The sequence below is a fragment of the Crocodylus porosus genome, unplaced genomic scaffold, assembly GCF_001723895.1.
Source record: "Crocodylus porosus isolate Cpor-Errol unplaced genomic scaffold, CroPor_comp1, whole genome shotgun sequence".
Taxonomy (NCBI): Eukaryota; Metazoa; Chordata; order Crocodylia; family Crocodylidae; genus Crocodylus; species Crocodylus porosus.
The window spans coordinates 35,578,590-35,601,691 of NW_017728886.1; the positions used below are offsets into that span (position 1 = coordinate 35,578,590).

General features: G+C 42.9%; 3 long non-coding RNA genes across 3 annotated transcripts; all 3 read right to left on the bottom strand.

The window, feature by feature from the left end:
* Positions 1 to 374: 374 nt before the first annotated feature.
* Positions 375 to 11,375, bottom strand: LOC109308141. The gene is made up of 4 exons (XR_002100500.1): positions 11,147 to 11,375; positions 9,481 to 9,646; positions 7,056 to 7,207; positions 375 to 445 (listed from the first exon to the last, which is right to left on the bottom strand). It is a non-coding gene; the product is annotated as an uncharacterized LOC109308141 (long non-coding RNA).
* Positions 3,375 to 4,557, bottom strand: LOC109308145. The gene is made up of 2 exons (XR_002100502.1): positions 4,471 to 4,557; positions 3,375 to 3,867 (listed from the first exon to the last, which is right to left on the bottom strand). It is a non-coding gene; the product is annotated as an uncharacterized LOC109308145 (long non-coding RNA).
* A 4,009-nt stretch (positions 11,376 to 15,384) lies between the features above and the next one.
* Positions 15,385 to 21,196, bottom strand: LOC109320502. Its single transcript, XR_002103809.1, has 3 exons — positions 21,052 to 21,196; positions 15,852 to 16,051; positions 15,385 to 15,541 (listed from the first exon to the last, which is right to left on the bottom strand). It is a non-coding gene; the product is annotated as an uncharacterized LOC109320502 (long non-coding RNA).
* Between the last annotated feature and the right edge of the window lie 1,906 nt (positions 21,197 to 23,102).

A 23,102-nucleotide genomic window follows, 5' to 3' on the forward strand; every position in this document is an offset into this window, starting at 1 on the left:
AAATTGGATGCTTATCTTGCTGGGATCCTATGACCCCAGCTGACTTCCTGCCCTTTAGGTGGGGGCTGGACTCGATTATCTTCCAAGGTCCCTTCCAGCCCTAATATCTATGAAATCTATGAAGTCTATGAAATATAAACATAAACAAACAAACAAACAAACAAATGAAAATGTGCAAGATTATCTCTCAATATCTGTCCTACATAGTAAAGATATATCTGAGATAATAGTCTAATATTAATTTCCTCATAATATGCAAGATCCAAAATGCATACAACCTATTTTGCCTATTTATAGACAATAGTATTACATCCTTAAATTAAGAAATGATCTTTCACATTATGGTACATTCCTATCCAAAAACTTTTTCTTTCTTTTTAAGTAACTTTATACTATCTGGCAGAAAGGAATTCAGCATGGTCTTCCACAGAAACCAAACTAGCACCTGAAAAGCATTTAGGAACAAGACACAATACAAGTTTTAGCCTGAAAAAATATCTTGCCTTTTTGAAGCATCATGATAGCATATATTCTTAAGTTTTATGGTTAATTTAAATCTTGAGAGGCACATTACTGATTTTTGCACAAAATACCCATTGTGCTCACATCAAACCCATTTGTATGGGACCCCAGAGCCCTGAGTTTCTCCTCACTGTGCTGCCCCAAGGAATAGACCGACGTTCGCTTGAGATAGCTCCCTATCTAAGCACCTCTGTTCCTCTGCCCTTATACTAGACTCTGCAGCTGCAGTGAGGAATCTCTGCCTGCCCCAGGTGGCCCCCACTCATAGGTTATGGGCCTCTCTCTGGGGAGTGGGTCAGCCTGGAATATCACCTGCCAGAAGTCACTCCTTTCATATGCAACCAACAAGGAGACAAACAGCAAAAGGATTTATTACATAGGATGAAAGACTATTGCAAACAAAACGGACTATAGGTTTGGAGATATAAATGCAAAACAAGTACAGATTTTTACCATCTCATCTGGCTACTGCTAGTCTCCCCTGAACCCAGGCTAGCATTCTAAAAATCAGCCTTCCTGCTGATTCTACCAGTCCTGATAACTGGCACCAGTGAACCCTCAAAGCCTGAGATGCAAAGACAAACAGTCTAGGCTACACAGCTCTGCAATTCGCATAATTGTAATGTTCATGAGCAGGGTGGATTGATTTAAATCAAGGTGATAATTTAAATCATGATTTGAATCAGCAAGAGAAAACCCTAATTTAAATCAAGTTTCCCACTGATACTTCTTCACGTTTCTTAAAAAATGGTGCAAATCTAATCACTAAAACATGTTGATTTACAACTCAACACAACATTTTACAACATCTGTCCTTAAACACTTTTTTTAATTTTCAAATTTTATTAACTCTAACAGACAAGTCTGATAACACTAAATGTATGCTTTCCTTAGAACTTCTATAACTAGATCTCATCTTCCCCACTCCCACTGTCATTTTTATTCATAGGCTGAAATAGAAATACAAGTTTTCCTGCTTTTTCAACTCCCAGTCAATTTCTTAGCTTTGAGTGAATAATACCAAACAATGAAAATATCCTCTCTGTGCCTGCAAAGAAAGCTGCTGCTGTGAAAAGTTGGCTTAGCAACTGAAAGAATTCTGTGTTAAGGTGCCTGGCTAATGATTTCTATCAATTCAGGGGAATGACTGTTCAAAACATCATCAGTAAACATGTACTGTTTAAATGGTTCTCCTCCAGCCCTGAAATGTATTATGACTGGCATAACCAAGGAGTGATTTTAAGATGCCCATGCCATGGTAGCATAGTCTTCTTCAGAAGTTAGGCATTTACCTTTATATCTGGGGTTGAGAATGTCTGCAAGAAAATGAGGTGGAGTTCAAACTTGATGCATTCATTCTTTATTGCCTGCAGTTTAACTTTCTGGTTAGGTATTTCTTTCTTCAATGTCTCTTGAAGTGCCTTCCAAATTTCAACAGCATCAGCAATGCAGCAACAATCTCTCTGAAGTTTGTTTGGGGTTATGGATATAGGCTTCAGTACACTACACATAGCCTCTTGTGACAGGAGTGCCACTATTGGAGCCTCTCTGGGTATGGCTCCGCCCTCCTGTAATGGGCCAACCGCCTGCTTACTTGCCTGCCATGCCTTGATCTTATGTATTTAATAGATTGCTGTAATTAGCGGGAGGCTGCCCATTTATATGCACCCCGATGACAGGGGGCGCTATCTGCGGCTCCTTTTCCTCCCCTACACCGCAGCCCAAGCCTCGCAGATGGTGCTGTTGTAATCTGACTCTGGCCCTGTTATGTCTCAGCCCTCTTTTTGCCCTCAGGGCTCCTCGCCGCCCCTCTGCCACTCTCGGGGTCCCTCTGTCACTCTCGGGGCTCCTTGCTGCCCCTCTGCACTATCAGGGCTAGGCTAATCCACTCCACAACAAACTGCGCCTTCTTCAGCGCCAGGAACCCCCACGCTACTGGGGGAGTCCCTATGAGGCCTCCTCCACCCCTCCGGTTAAACAGTAAACAAACACAAAGCCCCCGAGCTATAACATAAAGCTAAAACTGTCTGGTCAGAATCCCTACCAGGCAAAATACTCCAGCTCATGGCAGCAACCTGCGGATACTCATGCAGCCACTTTGGCCTTCTTTCCGCACTGACTGAGCTCCTCACTCCTTGGCTGCCAGAGGAGGAACTGCCAACCTGGCCTCCTGCCTGGGTTTAAGAAGGGCTAAGCTCTGCCCCTTCCTGTCAGGGGGTTTCACTGGTTGCCCCAGCAATCAGCACCTGTGCTGCCCTGGTGATTGGCAGCTGCACCTCCCCTTCTCACTGCTGGGGCCTCTCTTGAGGTGCCCCTGTTCTCAGGCGCAGGGCACCTAAGTGCTCTGCGACACCTCTACATTCCTTTTTAATCCAATGTAAATACTTTGGATGAGATTCTTCCACCTATTTTACCACAGTTTTCTTCACAATTTTTTATGAGACTAGGCCACTTCTTAATAAATTGTTCAAAACGATCAACCACAGAATTCCATCGAACGGCTGGAGGGAGAATTAGTTTGGACCCTCCTGCTCTCTTCAATGAGGCTGAAGCAAAATGGCTGTTATGAAACTATTTTATGACTTCAACATTTTCTTTTATTCCTGGAGAAGTACTTAAGTCTGTGGCTAAAAGATGCATTAAATGGCACTGCAGTCATATGTTATTAAGGAGCATTCTTCCATTTCTTCTTCTAAGTAGCTTCTCATCTTTGCCATGTTTGCAGCATTGTCTGTGACAAAACTGCACACATGACAGTTGAATTTTTGTTCACAATTTATTACAGTTTTCACTCCTTTTTCTTTTAAATATTCTGCTGTGTGGGCATTTCCCAATGTATCTGTTGTTTCTGTAAGATATTCAACCCCATCTTCTGTTGTCACACAGGCACATATTACTGGATCACTGTGTACATTGCTCCACCCATCAAGGCTTAAACTGGCAAATTTCTCCTTAGTATTTCTTACACACTGTTCAAGTTCCTTCTCATATGCTGTATCTAGCAATCTTCCACCAATGTCTGCTCTGCCAGGTGGAGAGTAGCCTGGTCGTAGGACTCAACCAAGTTAATGAAGTGTTTATTGTTAACAATGTGAAAGGGAGAATTTGGGGCGTAAATGATCTAAGCAATCTTTTCATCTGTGATGTCTTCTTGGTATTTGCTGGTCCTTACTACAAACCCATCCATGGTGGTGATTTTACTGGATGATTGAAATCTTTTGCTTGCTACTGATACCTTGTTGTCTGAAATACGTTTAGTTGCAGCACTGCTGCTAAAAGTACCCATGGATGACTCAGAAGTAGTTGCAGATAGACAATCAAACTCTCTTATGCTTCAATGGGATCCTAAAACAAATATGATTCTTGAATAGTCGTTCTTCTCAGTCCTTCTCACTCTATTATCCAGTTCATCCTTTACATTTTTTTCAGCAATGATGCAGCTCCGATTCCAGATTACCACAAAAGCTAAGACTGACTGCATTTAGAGTGCACTTAATTTTGAAGTAAGCCACATCGAACTCACTGGCACTTCTGTTTTTTGAGAAAACAAGGATAGGACGGGGTTCCTTTGGGAAAGCTGAGTTATGCTGAAATAAAATAGGGAATAGACTTATGGCATCACCATTATGGTCTGGGGCCAAGATGTTCCAAAAATCAGGGGCATGTATTATGTAATATAAAATAAGAAAATGACACCCAGTGGAAACTGGCAACTCTAGATTTCTCTTACTGCAGATTTCTCTACCATAAACTTGGGTGATAGATTCTAAACCTAGTTAACTAATTAAACAAGCCATAAGGATTAGCGAAGCTAAACTTTTTTTTTCTAGCAACATTGAACATAGCAAACAGCTTGGGAATTTACTTGTTATATCACACTTAAATTAAAAAGGCACAGAGAGTTTTGAAGAATGATGCAGTGCAAAGGAAATTATTTAATTTACTAACCAGTTGATCCACATTGTTCTTCAGACATATCCACATCTTTATCCACATCATTTTCTCCCAATAAGCAGTTTTTATTATGCTATTTCATTCTTGCAACTAGGCTCTGACTCTCCTTCTTGCACTGCTTACACTTGACATGTTTTCCTTTTTTACCCAGGGAAGAAATTTCTTCAAAATATTCCCAGATAGGGTCTCGTGCCCAGAAGCCAGGACAGTTTTTCTGTGGCAAAAGTGTGGTGGAATATAGGCAGCTGTGTGTGTACTACTGAATAATGTCTTCCTTTTTTCTTTGCAGTCCACTCCACTGTTCCTTTCTATTCTGCCTCCAACATTTCTTATATTGTCTCTCTGTCTTTAAGACAGTGTCTTAACTAACTCCTCCACCTTGCTTGGCCCAGCTCCACCACGACATAAGCACAGAACATCAACAGTCCTATTCAGCCTTTGTCTTTGCACATGTGACTTTAGTCTTCTGAGAAACAGAAACTGAAAGCCCAGAACTTTCAAAAAGCAAGAGCTGGTAGTTAGCCTGGACAGACAGACTACAGCCATTTCATGAGCAGAAAAACTGAAATGAATGCCCATGTTTGATTGGCAGGTAACTAAATGTGTGTATGTGACAGAGAGATTAATTCATTTTTATGAGACTGTAAGTGTAGGTAAAGGATGGTTGTGATGAGATTTAATTGTAACTGTTATTTTTTAAATGAGAGAGAAATTTAGTATTTTATTGATTATTTTTAAACATATATATATATAAAAAATCCAATTTAAATTAAAAAATTCTGATTTTTTTAATTAAAAAAAACCATTGATTTTTATCCACCCTGCTCATGAGTCATCAGAACCCTCTCAAAGTTTCTGGTCACCCAGAGATACCTGAAAACCATCATACTGACAGTCCATTAGGCCCAGACGCCTTTGCTATTGTAGAATTGATTGCCCCCCTCATAGACTAACAAGGCACAGAAGTACCCATCCCACCAGGACTCCTTTCCATTTGCTATGGTGAGTAGCAATTGTTCTGGCCCTACAACATAATGGCAAGGGATAATTAGGAGTTCTGCCAACTCTCTAAATTCCTTGGCTAAACCATATCCAAAACCATAAAGATATACGTAGCCAGCATAACATAATCCTCAGTGATAACAATAACATAAATACACACAGCATATGTTCTCATAATATGCTCTCAGTTCTAATCCTCAAAGGGAATTTACAAAACACCTTTTGTAGATGAACCTATGAAGTTCACTTCCTAAATCTACTGGATACAAAAACTCATGGACTAAATATAGGCATTGGATTCATGACACATTATAACCTGCCTGCCATCCGAAAACCCCAGGTAACCTATCTTCATTTTACCAGTGTAATAAGGTGTCATCCTCACCGGCATCTGAAAAAGCTTAAAGGCACCCCAAAGTCCCTTTATATTTGAATTTTCTTTTGGGAACAGACTCCCCTTCACTCACCTGCTGTATATTGATGTTTCTTTGGGTTCTCAAAGAGAAGGCTGCCTCAAGGCTTCCCAGATCTATAGCCCCTAACACCTCCCTTAGCACCACTGCCCACCAGGCCACAGAGGTGCAGCATGATGTGGTGCTCCCACTCTGGCCCCGCCCCCATCCCCAACCTCCCCCGCCAAGGTGCACTGCATTGTGGTGTACCTGGCCCTGCCCCCCATTGGCAGAGGGGCCCCACTTGCAGCTCACAGGGAAGTAAACGCAAAAGCCATGGTTTTAAACTTGGCATGATTTTTCTCTCCCTGCTGGGAACAAAAACAGTGCCAAGTTTAAAACCACGGCTTTCTCTTCTCTGCTGATGAGGATCTCAGGGCTCCTATTTGACACTGGCTCCTGGACCTGGGCAGACCTAGCCTATCTGTTAATCCACCTACACCCAAGATGCTTTGCACCTCCCCTACAAACCTCCCCCCCTTGCAGGGTGGGTAGGATAGATATGGCCCAACCTATCTGCTCTAGCCCAGCAGGAAGGCATGATGTAGTGCCCCCCAGCTTCTGGCTTGCACCACTACAGGCATGTGGATTCATTTCAGGAATCAAAAGTGAACGTCTGTTCACTTGGTTATCAGTTCAATCTATGCAGTTTAGACTAACCTGGGAAGATTGCATCGATTCAGCCTTGCGCTTTTTGATTATCTGTATGTAGCCCTTGAGTGCTGGGGATATGTTGTAAACATGTAATTAAGCATCATAGAACAGTTCCCCGGGATTTCATTATGATGATCTAGTTAGAGTTTTTCTTTCCCCTGCTCCCCCACCTTTCCCAGTAGCTCCTGTTCTCTGTTAATCACAGATGCTGAGAACCTTGGGAAAGGGTCCTCAATGCTTACTGATCTGGACTTAATAACTCTGCATGTTGCTATTTGCTAATGTATAAAAACTAAATAATGATTTGATCAGTCTAATTTAATTGGACAAGTGAAATACAAATAGTAAATATGAATACTAATAGTGAAGAGTCAGTAATGAACTAAGTTTATTAGGAGCTGAACTAGTTTTAAAAACACTATTTGCAAATGGCTAATTACATTTCCACTCTTCAGAAAAGTCAGCACTCACCTACTTGTCTGCACTCCAAGGAAGCCTCCACCCAGTTTCTACTTTTTGAAAACTCTATGTAGTAGCAATGGCCACAAAAGGGATCCAAGACTTGTATCTTTCTGATTCAGGGCATTTCCCAGGTTGCTGTGGAGGATCAGTAGGGGCCATAACTGTTAAGAAATGATGTAGATTGAATTCAACTCTCTCACAAAAAGACTGATGCAGCCTTGTGAAACCCAAATGTATTCCAAAAAATGGACTAGAGAATAAATGAAATGTAATTGCTCTGCTAAATTATATTCTCATCCTATGAGTATATAAGTCTATTTATTAGGCAATGTTTGTCCCTATTAAGGTATATGCAGCCTTGAAGCTACATTTATTTTGTTTTGCTAAGTTAGAAAATCTTATAGGGTAATAAAATTAATATGGTTTGCATGTAATTTTTTATTTTCTAATGTATTCTTCCTTATTCTTTGAGAAGAACATAAGTAATTTTAGGTAACACTAATGTTTATGTATATAAATACATTTTGGTTCCTCACCTAGTTTTCCCTTATAAGAATGGATATTGGGTTCATGCCTTTCTAATTTTGCAGGAAGACCAGATTGGGCAAGTGTAATTAGAAGCAATGGTTTAGACAGTGTGGAAGAAATCAAACTTTGCATTGTGGTTGAATCAGAACTGACAGAGCCAGCTTTTCTTTATTTAGAGCTATACTGTGATCACAGGGAGAATTCCATACAGGAAGGGGAATCACCCACTTGTCTGTTTTAAAGGATTTCTCAGACTCTCTAAGGTTACAAGCATATTTATACTTAAGACAGAGAAAGAGATAAAAAATACACCTTGGAGAAACAAAACAATAGTAAATTACACAGAAATTTAGGAAGTTTACTTAAACAAACTATCGATGCATAGGGCAAGATATCAAGATAACCTAAGAATAACCCAAGGTATGCAGGATTCGTCATCTCAGAACATGTAACTGAAATAAGCAGTATCAGCCTTCTGGTCTCTGTCTGTTTTTCTAGTCAAGTAAACCACTTACATCTACAATAGTTACCAAACTGACTAGAACAGGTCAAAGAGGGCAAGCAAAGAAGAGCACTGTCGCTCAGTAATTAGGACATTCAGGTGGGAAGAGGGGCTCCTGAGTTCAATTCCCTCCTTCCAGAATTATTTACACAGTCTCTATTAGAATCAGAAATTTTGGATAAGATATTTTTGATAAATCTTAGATTAAAAAAACAGAAATATTATTAATAGCAGGGCTAAATGCCCTACTCACCAAGTGGACAAGTTTCAGTTACAGACTGTATACTAGCAGTTCTCTTAAGAAACTGGAGGATTTAGGTTTGAATCTCCCAAGCTGAGGACGGATTAAAACCTACCTTCCACCTCCTGGCTAAACATTTCTACCTCTTAAGAACTTTTAGGTAGAAGAGATACTATCACCTGGCTTCTGATCCTTCTCCAGCTTGATTTTAAAAGACCAGGTCATGCTTACTCTATTTAGTGAACATTCATGGCCCCCTACAATCAGGAATGGGTTCTAGGATCTTGAACCCATACGGATGGAGGAACTTCCCTTGCAGCTCTGAGTCAGGCCTCTAAGCTCTGCAAAGAGGTATGATTTCAGATGTTCGCTGGTTACTATTGGGTCTGTATAGACAGCTTCTCACTCAGTACTCACACTTCTGAGATACTTAACTCTCCTCTGCATTACATAGAAAAGAAAAGGCACATAACTCTGACCTTTGGATTCCACTCCAGGGGCCACACAACACCTAATATGGATATCCTTCATTAAATCTGGCAGTAGCTAAGTTAATAAGATTTTAATTTGAAGCAAGTCTGCAGTCACCATACATGGAGTTCATGGGGTGGGGGTGGGGCTCTTCCATAACCCATAATTTATTCACTAAACCAGGCAGATAATTGTTCAGGTCCACAGGTTGTGAAAAATAAATGAAAAATGCTCTCACTAGAGTATGAACTGAGTGACTTCCAGGAAGAATGTTGACAGTTTTCAGAATGAACTAACTTTTGTTTTGCAGTAAATTAAGAAGGTGTGGACCAGTATGGCAGCCCCAAGGGAACCTATGTGACAGAAGCAGCCAGCACTGGGGCAGCAGCAGCAGGACCAGGAGCCTGCACCACAGCAGAAGCCCATATGCCATAAGACTCTCCTGTGTATGCACAACCATACCTCCACCCCCAGACACAACTTTCAGGTGCTCAGCACACACATACCACCACTGCTGTCTAGGATCTCCACTTAGTTGTGCCTTTGTCATCTTGCTTTCCTGTACCGAAAGACCCAAAGGTCTTGTCTAACCCCTAAGACTAGTATGTTCTCTGGCAACTTATGCATCCTAATCAGTCCTGTTAATGGACCTCCATGCTCCCCAGTTTAAAGAGTTAAATTACATTGCTTACCACCAGAATGTTTGCAGACAGAAAAATATTTTTTGGTACACGACCTTGTCTTCCACATTCCATTAAGATCTAGATAGACACAGGCTATTGTCTATTTTGACTCCTCACTCGCCCATTTAGTATAATCCATTTTCCATGTATCTATCCATTTGTAATTGCCATTTGTCTGAAAATAAAATCAATTGGATAACTTCAAGATTGGCTTATTACATCCATATAGCAATACATACTACCCTAGTAAAATAACATAAACATACAACAAACATTTGTGTACATTGCTGTCCACCTCTGGATAGCAGTACAAAAACATACTAATAACATGTTTTATGATTAATAATAATATAGCACAAGATGAACAATTTATGTATCTGTACTCTGGGTGAACTGTGCTTAGAATAATATATGAAGGTGTAAATTAATGAGAGCACAGAGTGGTCTGTAATTGAAATTCCTCAGGAACCTGATAAGTTTACTCTACCTTTTCTACTTCAAATAAGGATTTATGAATTATGAGGGTATTCTAGGAGGAAGAGAGGTGTCATGAGGGAACACAGGAAAACGTTGGGAGTAAAACTATAAGCCTGACTTTCCCTTACAGCGAGTAACAGTATAGATAGAAGGGCTCTATCAAAATCCATTATACTTTAGCTATGGTTATGTAGTCACATGACTATGATTCCACATGGGGGAACATAAAATATCAAAGCACACTTACAATCCAAATATTCATAAAGCCCAGTGTCAAAAAGAGGAAATACAATATTTTCTCAGTGACAAAAGGTTTCTACCCATAATATTCCAGTTTCTTCAAAGGAAAAGTTATACCAAATATATTTCAAATAGGAAGATTAAACCATAGGCTAATTTACAGTCTTGTTATTCCTTTGACTCCTTCTCATTCCCCATCGTACATTGTTCCCATCAAGAACGATGCTTTACTGCATCAAACAAAAATTGGAATTTGTTGTATGGTATGAACTTTAGATGTGATGTCACTGAAGAGATCTATTAAAAAGAATAGTCAGGGAATGCATCTTTTAACATCTCCAAACCAGTGATGGTTGAACTCAGACAGAATATGACAGGGGGTGAATTATACTAGACATGCCCTGTATACAGACTCTCTAAGCTTCTAATGCTTTCAGTGTTAGAGACAGTACTAGGTCAGACAGACCACTGGTCAGACCCAATATGACATGTTTCATGTTCTTCTGTTAAATCTTTGGCATGACCAAACACATGGGTTTATTTCCTCTATGAATTTAGTTTTTGAGCATTTTTAAAGGCAAAAGAAGCTCATAATGTGGTAGAAAATAATGGGAACCCCTTGGCCAAGATCTATATTTAGATATTACAAGCTCTACCATAGCTCTACATGTTGAACACCACTTGTCAAGACGCTCTTTCTATGCATGTGCATTTAAAAGCCATTCATTCACTGAAATCCGCTTTTTACTAAATGGTTCTGTTTGATGAATTTCTGGCCTAGATTATCCTAACATCAATATTTGTTGCTGAGGTCACCCCTGCAGTCTGACATGTTTGGTTTAAGAGTATGGGGAATGCAGCTAAATACCCCTATGGTAATGGCTGCTCATATAATTTGAATAGGAAAAATGAAGACTGAAATAACCTGGATCAGTTGCATCCTGTCTGATATTCTTACCACGTTGCTGTTAAGACCAACCCAAAATGGGTTCCCATATTCTAGCATCAACAGCCACACAAATGATTGGCTGTATGGATCTAAAATGCTGGCAAGTTCTGATGTTCTATCCAAGCAGTTCTTTCGTGCCTCCCCCCCATGTCATTTTGGACTGGATGAGTAAATAGCTACTATCACCAAAATGGGAAAAGCCATCATTTGGAATAGCTGTCAAGGGTTTATATAATTTTGAGTCTGCAATAAAAAGGGAAAAGATAAAAATATACAAAGATAATCTTTGGGACTTAGATGTACAGTGTGCTACTTACTGAGCAACAAACACCTGGAATATTAAAAAAACAAAGCAGCACAGTACTAATTGTAAACAAGAAAACCTTCTAATTTAATATCAATGATGAACTGAGATTTTCAAAATAGCAGTAATCAAAACCACATTTTGAGGTTGGAAGCATTAAGCACACAAGTGTTTTACACAATCATAAGTATAAATGATTTTAGTATTGATCCTAGAAGATGTTTATTCACCTTATAGGGGCACGTTTGTCACAAGAAAACCGCTCTCTCTCCAATCAGTGTCGCTGGCATCAGCATCCTTAACTACAAATAATTGGAATTCTTTCAGGGATTCAGAACCAGAACAGACTGGTGTTGATGAGGTGTAAACTACAATTCGGAGCTGTGTATGTAACACTGGCCCATATCACACCTGGATCAAACAAGTGCCACTGTATTATACTAATGCTTGCCAAATATTATACAAATAATCCAATGTACCACTCGAAAATTGGGAATACTTATTAACTACTTAATAGCACAAACTTGATAGCTGGTTGTCTCCTTTTATAGTTGGATAGTCATTTTTATTGTGTGATAATTACTTCACAAGTGTGGCTGGTCTAAATTTATTGCATAATTATCTAGTCAATTGTGTGATAATTTCTTTGCACTTGTGGCCAGTCTAACTTTGTTACATGATTAACCAGTTACTTGCATAATGGAGTGCCTGAAGCTTTGGTCACTGATTTGATTCAGAAAAGATTTGGCCCGATTCAGAGGTTGAAGGACCAAATCTGAATTGAATTGGTAGACAAAAAAAATGGCTGAGACAGTGGGCAGGAGATGGGGCCTGTCTGATTCGGAGATTTCTGTGATTCGGCAGCGGCCAAATCTCTGAATCAGATTCAGCTGAATCAATTTGGGACAGTGATTCAAATCACCAAATCAAATCACTCTCCCCCAAATCGGCCGAATCCAAATCCGAAGCAAATACTAGCCGCTTCACATAGGCCTACCTGGCAGCCCACTTTAAAAGGCAGCCCCACTCTGTGCTCTCTGGGCAGCCCCTTCCTGCACTCAGGAGCAGCATGGGATGTGCAGAGGCAGCACATGGTCACTCTGTCTGTGCCCACCCTGCCTTCCTGCACTATGGTTGCCCCAGTCCCTGGCAGCAACAAGCAGTGTTCCAGGATCCTGCTGGCCACCACAATCCTCCTGCTGGCCTGTTTCACTGACCGACGGCTGGCCCATGGCCATCTTGATTCACTCAGCTGTCCCATGACCAGCCACTGTCTGCTCACCTGCAATGTGCCCTCCCAGGGCCACTGCCACCATGGAGCTGCTGATGCCAGGGACACTGATAAGTGGCTGCATAACACCACTGCTGTGGCCATCGTTACGCTCCTGGGCCTCCAGCCCCACTGTCTCTGGGATCGCTGCATCAGCCAGCCCATGTTTGGCATGGGCAAGGCCACCACAGGGATGTGGTGGACCATCCTGGATATGTGTGCTGCCCTCCAGGACGTGCTGGTGGACACCGTCCTCCATGTCCATGACTCCCAGGTGGTGGTGGCAAGGTTCTGTGCACTGGGGTTCCCCCAGTATATCGGGGTCCTGGGTGGGACCCACATACAGGTCATGTGCCCACCCCACGGAGACCACCTCTATTATAGCCACAGAGGATTCCACTCTGATCATGCAGGCCATCATGGACCATCAGGACACATTCACACATGTGAGCACTGGCTGGCCAGCCAGCATGCATGATACCCATGCATGATGCTTTTAGGAACTCTGGCCTGGCGGGACTCATGGAGAGTAGGCACTTCATACCAGGGATGTTGGGCCTGCAGATAGAAGCTGTAGTTGCCCCACCCCTGCTCATCAGACACCCAGTCTACCGGCTCCTCTCCTAGCTGATGAGGCCCTAACACTGGCCACCTAGACCCCTGCCAGGCCCACTTTAACTGGCACCTGGACTGGACCCACGCTCTGATCAAGTGTGCTTTCAGCCAGCCACCTTAAGGGCCACTGGCACTCCCTCACTGCCCACCTCAAGGTTGTCAACAAGAATCTCCCCTGGGTCATCATCACAGCCTGTGTGCTGCATAATATCTGTGAGGCCAAGGGAGAGCTGTTCCATCAGGCCTGGGTGGATAAGGCACAGCTTGCAGAGGTGGCTTGGCAGCAGGAGTACCAGCTCAACCAGCTTGTTTTGCCAGGGCTTGTTTTGCTCTAGCTCAGTGGCAGGCAAAGTGTGGCACGTGGACCAGATTGGGCCCACAACAGACTCATTTCCCAGGAGCCTCTGCCCACATTACTGCAGCTGGTTTCTGTGGAGACCCCAGCAGTGGCAGTGCTGTGCAGCACAGGGCCAGGGTTTCCTTGAAGACTGGCCTGGGCAGCACTGCCAGGGCACATGGCAGGATGAGGAGCTGCTCCTCAGCCGGGGCTGGGATACTGCCGGAGTGACAGCATGGTCCAGAGAGAGCTGTGGCAGACTGGCCCCAGCTCCACTTCCTGCATGCCCTAGGCCAGGCCAACCATTTTTCCCACCCCTACTTTAGCTACTTCCTGCAGCCCTAGGTCCACTTAGTCCAGTCTTGCTATTTTGGTAGCAATGGCACAGCTGGGAATTAAGCTCTGCGATAGGGCTCTGAGCCCTCCTGTCTCCCTCTCTCATAGTGTATGGTTCCTTGACCACAAGGGGTGCATCTTGCAGGCACTTTAAGGTGCCTGCAATGAGACTCCTGCCTCCCCTGGCAGTCCTACCTCCTTCTGGCCCTCCAAACAAACTGGAACAAAAATCCAAGCAACTGCTTTCAATCACAAATGACTGCCTCTCTGAGCATTCACAAACAAGGCTGCCTGAACAGCAATCCTTTATCCCTTCTGGTTCCTGTGCAAGGTAAAAGGAAAAAGCCACCCAGCTCCCCTCCACCCCCCACCCCAACCCTTACTCACCAAGGGTCCCCTTCTGCTTCCAGGCCCTCACTGCAGCTTACTGGGGTGATCCCACCCTTTCACCCATCAGAGCTAGACTGCCTCTTCAGGCTGTATATCCCCTGGGCCCCACCCTTCCTGGCCAGCCTGGCCTATTAGCTGGTCTGAGTGTTGAGGTGTTCGTGACCCCTTGCGGAGCTGTTCCCAAAGGCACAGAGTTGCTGTCTGTCTCAAAATTTATTCAGCATGCTGGGCACCCTGAGCGAACTCAGAGACCCCGAATAAACCTGTTAGAGGTGATTTATAGTTTACAGACAAGATGCGCGCGCAGGTGGGAATTTTCCACTGTGAAGGAAAACAAGATGTTAGGTCAGTGTGGGAAAACTCTTAATTGTTTCAAAACTGGTTTTTGGCTGCATGTTAACTAATGGGGGGTGGGCAGCTGTATCTCTGCTTCAGACTTCAAGGCGACGAGGCCTGTGTCTTATCAGCCTGTCCTTGAAGCACTGAGCCTGCTACACTATTATTTATGATTTTGTTAGTAAATTTCTACATGAGCGCAGGGGCTGCTCCTTGGTTCCAGCCTACCAGCTATCTTTGCCCTGGCTGCAAACACTCTTCTCTAAAAGGGCCCTCACTGGTTTTGCTGCCTTTGTAGCCCTCCCATAGTAACCAGGAGAGATTTCCCTGTTACACTGTACAAGCTCATGCCTCTTTGAACCAGTTTAGTCTTTAAGATGTGAGTGACCATGCCCTAAGCCCAGAACAGACATGTTGGCACACTAATCTTTTATCTAAAGACTCTGATTCTGTCACAGCAAAAATAAATTTTTGGAGCTCCCAAACTACAGTTGAAAAATGATACCTGACCTTTCTGTTTAACTTGTAAAGATTGTTTTACTGACATGATCTTTTTTCTTATGAATATGGCTATATAATTGAGTAGGTTTTCAAGGCAATATTTCAGCAAGGAACAGATAGCATCTCTGGTTATTTTTATACAGCATATTGATAAGCCAAAAAGGCCAATTATGATACATTTACTTACATGACTAAACGTTCTATCACATATTGTTCATCTCCACTGTTGATGGAAGCAAGATCTCCTCCTATTTCTCTACAATAATTTCAAGCCTCTAGCCATGATTTCTTTTGGTTTCTTTCTCACATGAAAGGCTGATGATAAATTTTGTAAAAGAACACTGTTATATTACATGTATTAAAAAATAAATCTCAGCTGTGAAAACAATGCAAAACTGGCCATTTTGTAGTAATGAAATAGTCACTCATAGAAAAATAAGCATATTTAAGAGGAACTACAGAAAACATCAGATTTTTCAATTATTAACTGACTGTTGAAGGGACTTGTAAATTGTCTATATACCAACTTCTTACATTGGTAGTTTGGGTTTCTCTGAAGTTTAAATTTTATAGCTGGTTCTATTATGTACCAAGTTTATGATTAGCTTAGATATGTAATACGTACCTTGAAGCAGGAACTAATGCTGTAGTCTGAATCCCAACCCAAGGGGCATATCAAATTGGTCACAGTTTCTGGAATAGGATGAAGAGTTGCTGCTTCAGCTAGTTGTTTGCAGAGAAATTTTGCCTTTTCTTCACAGTTTTGAACATCCCACAACCCAGCTGCAATTCCAGTTCTTACGGCAACACAGCCTCGCTTTCTTTCTTTAAGATATGGAAATGAAATTAAAATACAGTTATAAAAATTATGGAAGAACATACAATCTCTTTTTATTAATTCTTTAAAAAAGAGTAAACCTATATTACCATTCAGAAGAAAATGGCTGTCCAAAAAAACCGCTTTGCTAATTGGGCCATTAAAACCAGAAAGGAGCCTTTCATTATCTCAGCTTCATCTTCTATGATTTAAATTCTAAGTGGACAAGTAGTCATCTTGTCTAGCTTTTTGTTGTGGTTTTGTAGTCTGAGATTCTGATGCAGTCTTGGGACTGCGGATTTTGGGTTACCACCCCAGGATTGCAAATTGCTCATATCTCCATGGAGCAGTAGGATGAGCAGAAAACATGCCACTTAATACAATCTGGAGATACTCCTTCCATGAAAAGTCCTAACTTTGGTACAATATGAGTGCACTTAGCACACATTTTCTTGCTTAAATATGTAGAAACTCATGCTGTAAGTTAATATATCCTAAGTGTAATGTATAACGTGACCCTAAGCAATGTAAAAGAAAAGATATAAAGGAGGAACCACCTTCGGTGGCAGTCTGTTCAAAACCTTGGGGACATGGGCAGTAAAGAAGTTCTTCCTTATGTCCAGCCTAAATTGGTCGCAGTGGAGTTTGTGACCATTCGATCTTGTCATCCCTTGGGGTGCTCTGGTGAACAGATGTTCCCCCAGATCCTGATGAGCACCCCTGATAAACTTATAGGTAGCCACCAGATTGCCCCTGAGTCTGTGCTTTTCCAGGCTGAAGAGTCCCATAGCTCTCAGCCTCTCATCATAAGGTCTGTTTTCCTGACCTCTGATCATGTGCATGGCTCTCCTCTGCACTCTCTCAAGTTTCTCCACATCATTTTTTAATTGTGGAGCCCAAAACTGGATGCAGTACTCCAGCTGCGGCCTCACCAAGGCCAAGTACAATGGGAGAATGACATCCTGGGATTTGCCTGAGAAGCATCTATGGATGCAAGCCAGTGTTTTGCTCACTTTACTAGCCACAGCATCACACTGAAGGCTTATGTTCATCTTGTGGTTAATCATGATCCCAAGTCCCTTTCATCTGTAGTGCTAACCAGCATAGCGCTGCCAAGCCTATAAGCATGCTGCAGGTTTTTCCTCCCAATGTGGAGAACCTTGCATTTTTCACTGTTAAACACCATCAGGTTCTCATCTGCCCACTTCATGAGCCTGTCAGTATCTGCCTGGATCATCCCTTCCTGTCCTCAGGTATGGATGCTTTACCCCAGAGTTTGGTGTCGTAGGCGAACTTGGTGCGCCCACTCCTGACACCAATGTCCACATCATTGATGAAGAAGTTAAAAAGTATAGACCCTAGGACAGAGCCTTGGGGGACCCCACTGGTCACTGCACACAACCATGATTGGCTACCATCAACCACCACACTCTGGGTCCTACCACGGAGCCAATTCCCCAGCCAGCGGATTGTGGTGAGGTCAAGGCCACAGTTAGCCCATTTTGCCAAGAGTTGATCATGGGATACCAGATCAAAGGCTTTTTTAAAGTGAAGATATATGATGTCAATCTCTTCTCCCTTGTCAAGCTGATAGGTCACCTGGTCGTAAAAGGAAATGAGATGGGTCAAGTAAGACCTAGCTGCAACAAACCCATGCTGGGTATCCCTCAGGATATTGCCATCAGCTAGCCTGTATAGGATGGTCTCTTTGATAATCTTTTCCAAGACCTTCCCCAGGATAGAGGTCAGGCTGATGGGCCTGTAGTTTGCCAGATCTACTTTCCTCCCTTTCTTGAAGATAGGCACCACATTGGTCTTCTTTCAGTCTTTGGGCACTTCACCAGAGCACCAGGAGTTCTCAAAGATCTGTGCCAAGTGCTGAGCTATGATGCTTGCCAGCTCCTTGAGTACCTTTGGGTGTAAACCGTCAGGGCTGGCTGACTTGATGGTATCCAACCTGTCAAGGTGTTCCTTCACAAGGTCAGCTTCGATGGAGGGTAAGGAATCTCTCTCATCCAGGCTTCCCTGACCCACAGTGGGCAGGGGCATCCCATTGGACTGGTGAAAAACTGACACAAAGTACCCATTTAGCAAGTTTGCTTTTTCACGGGCATTGGTTGTCAGTTCTCCCATCTGGTTTAGCAGAGGTCCAATGTTTCCCTTGCTTTTCCTCCAGCTCCCCACATATCTAAAAAAGGACTTTTTATTGTCCTTGATATTTGTAGCTGGCTGGAGTTCCTTCTCAGCCTTGGCTTTCCTGGTTTGCTCTCTGCAAGTCCGGACCAGTGCAGAGTATTCCTCCTTGGTGGTGGTTCTAGTCCTCCATCCTTTGTAGGTCTTTCTTTTAAGATGCAGGAGGTCTGCTAGTTCTCTGGAGAGCCAAGGAGGCTGCTGTACCCTTTTGCTGCCTTTTCTCCGAGATGGAATAGCATTAGCTTGTGCATCAAGGATCGCTCTCTTGAGGAGCAACCACTCATTCTGAACTCCCCCCACTTTGGGTTGTGGCCCTTCAGGGCCTCACCAACAAGCCTCCTTAGCTTGTCAAAGTCAACTTTCCTGATGTCAAGGACTTCTGTATTACTGACTGACTTGCCAGCTTTACGGCGGATGGTGAAGGTGATCAGGTCACGGTCATTGTCACCCACCTTCCCTTCGATCATTAGCTTGTGATTGGGTCATCCCCAGTTGCCAGTACCAGGTCGAGTGGCGCTTTGCCTCTCGTTGGCCCATAGACTTCCTGCATCAGATAGAAGTCACTAATGCAGGAGAGAAAGCTTTATAACCTCTTGGGTTTGGCTGAGTGCTCCTCCTGTGAGATGTCTGGGTAGTTAGTCTCCCATGACAACCATACACTGGGAGCGCGTGGCCTCATTCAATTCCCTGGCAAACTCCTGGTCAAGGTCTTGACCTTGGGGTGGGGGTTCTATAGTAGATTCCCTCCATAATATCCCCTGTGCCATGTTCCCCATAGATTTTAACCCAGAGGGTCTCAAGTCATCTGCCAATGTCAGCTTGCAGGGACACACAGCTTTCCTTGACATAGAGAGCTACCCCCCCCACACCTTTTGTCCATTCGATCTTTCCTGTACAGGGTATAGCTGTCTAGCCCAGGGGGTTGTGGTACATGCCCATAAGAGACAACAAAACAGTTCAGGATTCTGATTCTAGTTTTTGCCATTTGTCATTTGGTTCTAACATTAAGTCATTTGGGTCCAACATCAAGCTAAACTAATTTGGATAGCAATTCATTCCTACCACTTCAACAGAAAATCCACAACTAACAAGCCCTCTGGTGGATTTGGAACTGTTGGTCTAGGTGTTTGGATGCTTATTGTTTGAACACGCTGCATGAATTCACTAAGGGGCTGTCTGGGAAAAGAGGCAGGAAGGTACACAATGGCTTAACTTAACCTTAACAGAACCTTCTCTCAGGAAACTTAAAGTTTTTAAAGTGCAATGTCCAAAATATTAACATTGATGATTTTGCCTCCTTTCTGGCCAACCTAAAAAATATTTGCATTGAGCAGGTTCAAAGCACAGGAACCAAAAAAGAAAAAAAGAACTACACCAAGGTTAAAAAAGGATACACATTTAAAGCAGTAATTGTTTTGGGGAAACAGAGTAGGGTATAGGGGCATTTGTACATGCCACGGGGTTTACCTTGGTTTAATTCTCCCTAACTTGAAACAGTGGGTCTTTAAAAACACCACTTTAATTTAGGGCAAAGTAAATCCCCATGGCATGTACACAAGGGTCAGGCCTGATCCTTATCTTCTTCTCTGGTGGCGGGTAGGGGTGGGCGAGCTGCTGGCAGGCCGAGTGGTCCCTGAGCTGGGGGGCGGGGCAAGGCTGGTGCTTCCCTTCATGATGGCAGCCGTGCTCCCCAGGTGGCACCTGCCTGCAAGGACCTGGCCTGAGTGGCCCCGGAAGGCACCACAGCTGTGGACAGAAGCACTGGGTCTCCGTGCAGTTCAGGCAGGCAGACTCCAGGGAGGGAAAAAAAAAAGACCAGGCTCGCTGCTTTTTTTTCTTTTTCCTTCAGTGGTACCTGCCTGCACAGGTTGCCTGAGTACAGCCCTGAGCTGCACAGGGCCCGGTGCTTCCCTCCACAGCAAACTAAACCAGCTTAGAGATGTTTTATTTCGCTGCATTCCAAAGTCATCTAATGCACCCCAGAGTCATTTAATGTGCATTACGCCGCTGACATGTGCAAACAGCTATGCCATTAATTAAAGTGCATTATGTCACTGACGTGCAAACAGCTGCACCATTGAAGTGATGCAAAAGGGCATTAAGCTGCTTTAAAGGCCAGTTTTCTGGCATGTACAAATGGTCTAGTATTCCATTGGAGAAGTTAGAAAAAGTTATCCCTGTCTAAGTTACCAATGGTAAAATTTTAGGAAAGACTTACATACATGAAGTTTGTATAGTGGTTGTTTATAAATGCCTTGTCCTTATGTCTAATATACATTGACTTGGTTTTGTCAGAACCTGGACATCTTCTGGAAGCATTGTAAGGCCTTTTTATTCAAGAAGGTCTTCAGAAGACAGGGTTAAGTTTGAAGGCACTGTCTGAGAGGCTCAACATATTATATTATTCTAATGTGTTTATTCTGTCTTTTTTATTTATTTGACCTTTATTGTAAGTCACCCTGAGCCTCTGTTGAGGAGGATGGAATATAAATCTAAAAATCTACTATAAAAAAAATTATAAGGGGATATAACTGGTCAGAGACTGCTGAAGGTGAGAGCCACAGGTGCCCAGACTGAGCTGGACTTCTTTAGATAATAGTGGTTGATATGCACTGTACTCCATAACCCAGTCTGAGTAAAACAGGCAAAGGCACACTGCCTGACACTGAGAGAGAGAAATCACAAAGGAGATGGAGGTGTTATCCTCTACAGAAGTTTTTGAGAATTGCTAATGACTGCAATCACATTGGAATTTCAGAAGTAAGCTTTTTAAACACAGACTCAAGATACAGGAACTTCACATGATAAAGTGTACCAGGCACTGCTGAATTCCAGTGAGTAAACAGAACAGCTTCACCACTGGTTCATTTGAATGTCTCTTGTTTTTCCATATTTGAAAGACCAATCCAAAAATAATTTTCACGCCTCAAACCAACAAGACTAGTCAGGTAGGCCTGTTCATACCTGGAAAGAAAAGAAAGCACAAAATTCTGGTTTTCTTATGGTTTCTTATTACCAAAAATGATAGCGAATTTAAAAGTTGATCAATGTTTCTAGGTAAATTTCTTCTTCCCTGTAACACCTTTTTTTCCCCCTTTATCTCTCCTCAGCTTTCCTAAATCTTCAGTGTCCTTATGCTCTTTTGTCCCTTTTTCACTCCCCGCATTTTCCCATGCCGTCTTTCATCTATACTTCATCAAGTAATACAATCACAGAGACATGGAGATATCAGGATGGAAGAGACCCTGAGATGTTATCTAGTCCAACCTCCTGCCTGAGGCAGGATCATTCCTATCCAAACCATCCCATAAAATCCACTGTCAAACCTCTTAGCAAAACTACACAGTCAATGCTGACACAAAACCCAAGAGACACCCTAACCCATGTAAAGCAAGGAGATTATGGCAGCCAATGTTCTGCTGCTGCAAATGCTGTTAATATACACCTGAGAGATCCCAGGAAGAGGGCCATGCCCCCACTACAGAGAAAGACAAAAACCTCCACAGTCTGTACCAATCTGACCATGGGGGAAAATTCCTTCCTGACTCCAAATACAGCAATCAGTCCAACCCTAAGTGGAGGGGCAAGACCCTCTAACCAGGAATAACAGAGATTTGACCCCAGTCAAAATCCCCAGCCTTGGCTACATCCAACACCCAGTGCCTCTGAGGAAGACTTAAAAAAACCTGACACACGTAGCAGTGGAGTGGGGCATATGGGAAAAATTCCCACTCCCATGAAGCAACCGGCAAGGCCCAGAAGCATAGGAAATGCCCATGGTAAAACAGAAGCATAGCTACTTCTAGATCATCTCTGACCATCCCTGGTGGCTGTCCAACCTCTTCTTGAATACCTCCAGTGATGGAGAGTCCACAATTTTCCACTGCCTTGTTGTTCTAACAGTGAAGAAGTTTCCCCTGACATCCCATCTAAACCTCCTTTGCTGCAACTTTAAGCCAGTGGTCTGCATCCTACTCTCTGTAGCAAGATAGAAAAGTTGCTTTCCCTCTTCTTTATAACAGCCCTTCAAATATTTGAAGACTGCTATTATGTCTCCTCTTATGTGCCTCTTGCACAAGATAAACACGCTACTTTCTTCATATGAATTGCCTTACAAGTCCTTTATCACCTGCTTTTGGACCCTCTCCAAATTCTCGGCGTCCTTTTACAAATGTGGACTCTAAAACTTGCACACAATACTCTAGATGAGGCCTAACTAGTCCTAGGTAAAGAAGCACTAGCACCTCCTATGTCTTCCACCTAAAGCTTCTGTTGATGCATCCCAAAATTGTGTTTGTTTTTTGTGCAGCTGCGTCACGCTGCAGATTCATAGAGTCCATGTTCTGTCAAGGTTCCCAGATCCTTCTCCAGGTTGCTGCGATCCCAATTATTCTTCCCAATGTGCAGCACCTTGCATTTGTCAGAAATGAACTTCATCCTATTAGCTCCAGCCCAGCTTTTCAATCTGTCAAGATCCTTCTGAATTTTACTCACAATCCTTTCCCGTTTCATGTCATCTGCAAACTTTCTCAAGGAGCTTCTTGTGACTGCATCCAAATAATTAATAAATATATCGAACAGCACAGGACCCAGGACAGAGCCCTATGGGACTCCATTCAAAACCTAAGGCCATTCAGATATGGATCCATTTGCTTCTGGTTATTGAGCCAGGTGTCTATGTACTTTATTGCAGTTTTGTCCATCTCACATTTCTCCAATTCGTGAGAAGGTCATGTGGGACTTTATCAAAAGCCTTGCTGAATTCCAGATGCACTCTAGCGACAGTATTTTCTTCATCTACCCAAGCAGTTACTCTGTCACAAAAGGAGACCAACTTTGTTTGGCATGATTTATTTTTAGTAAAAT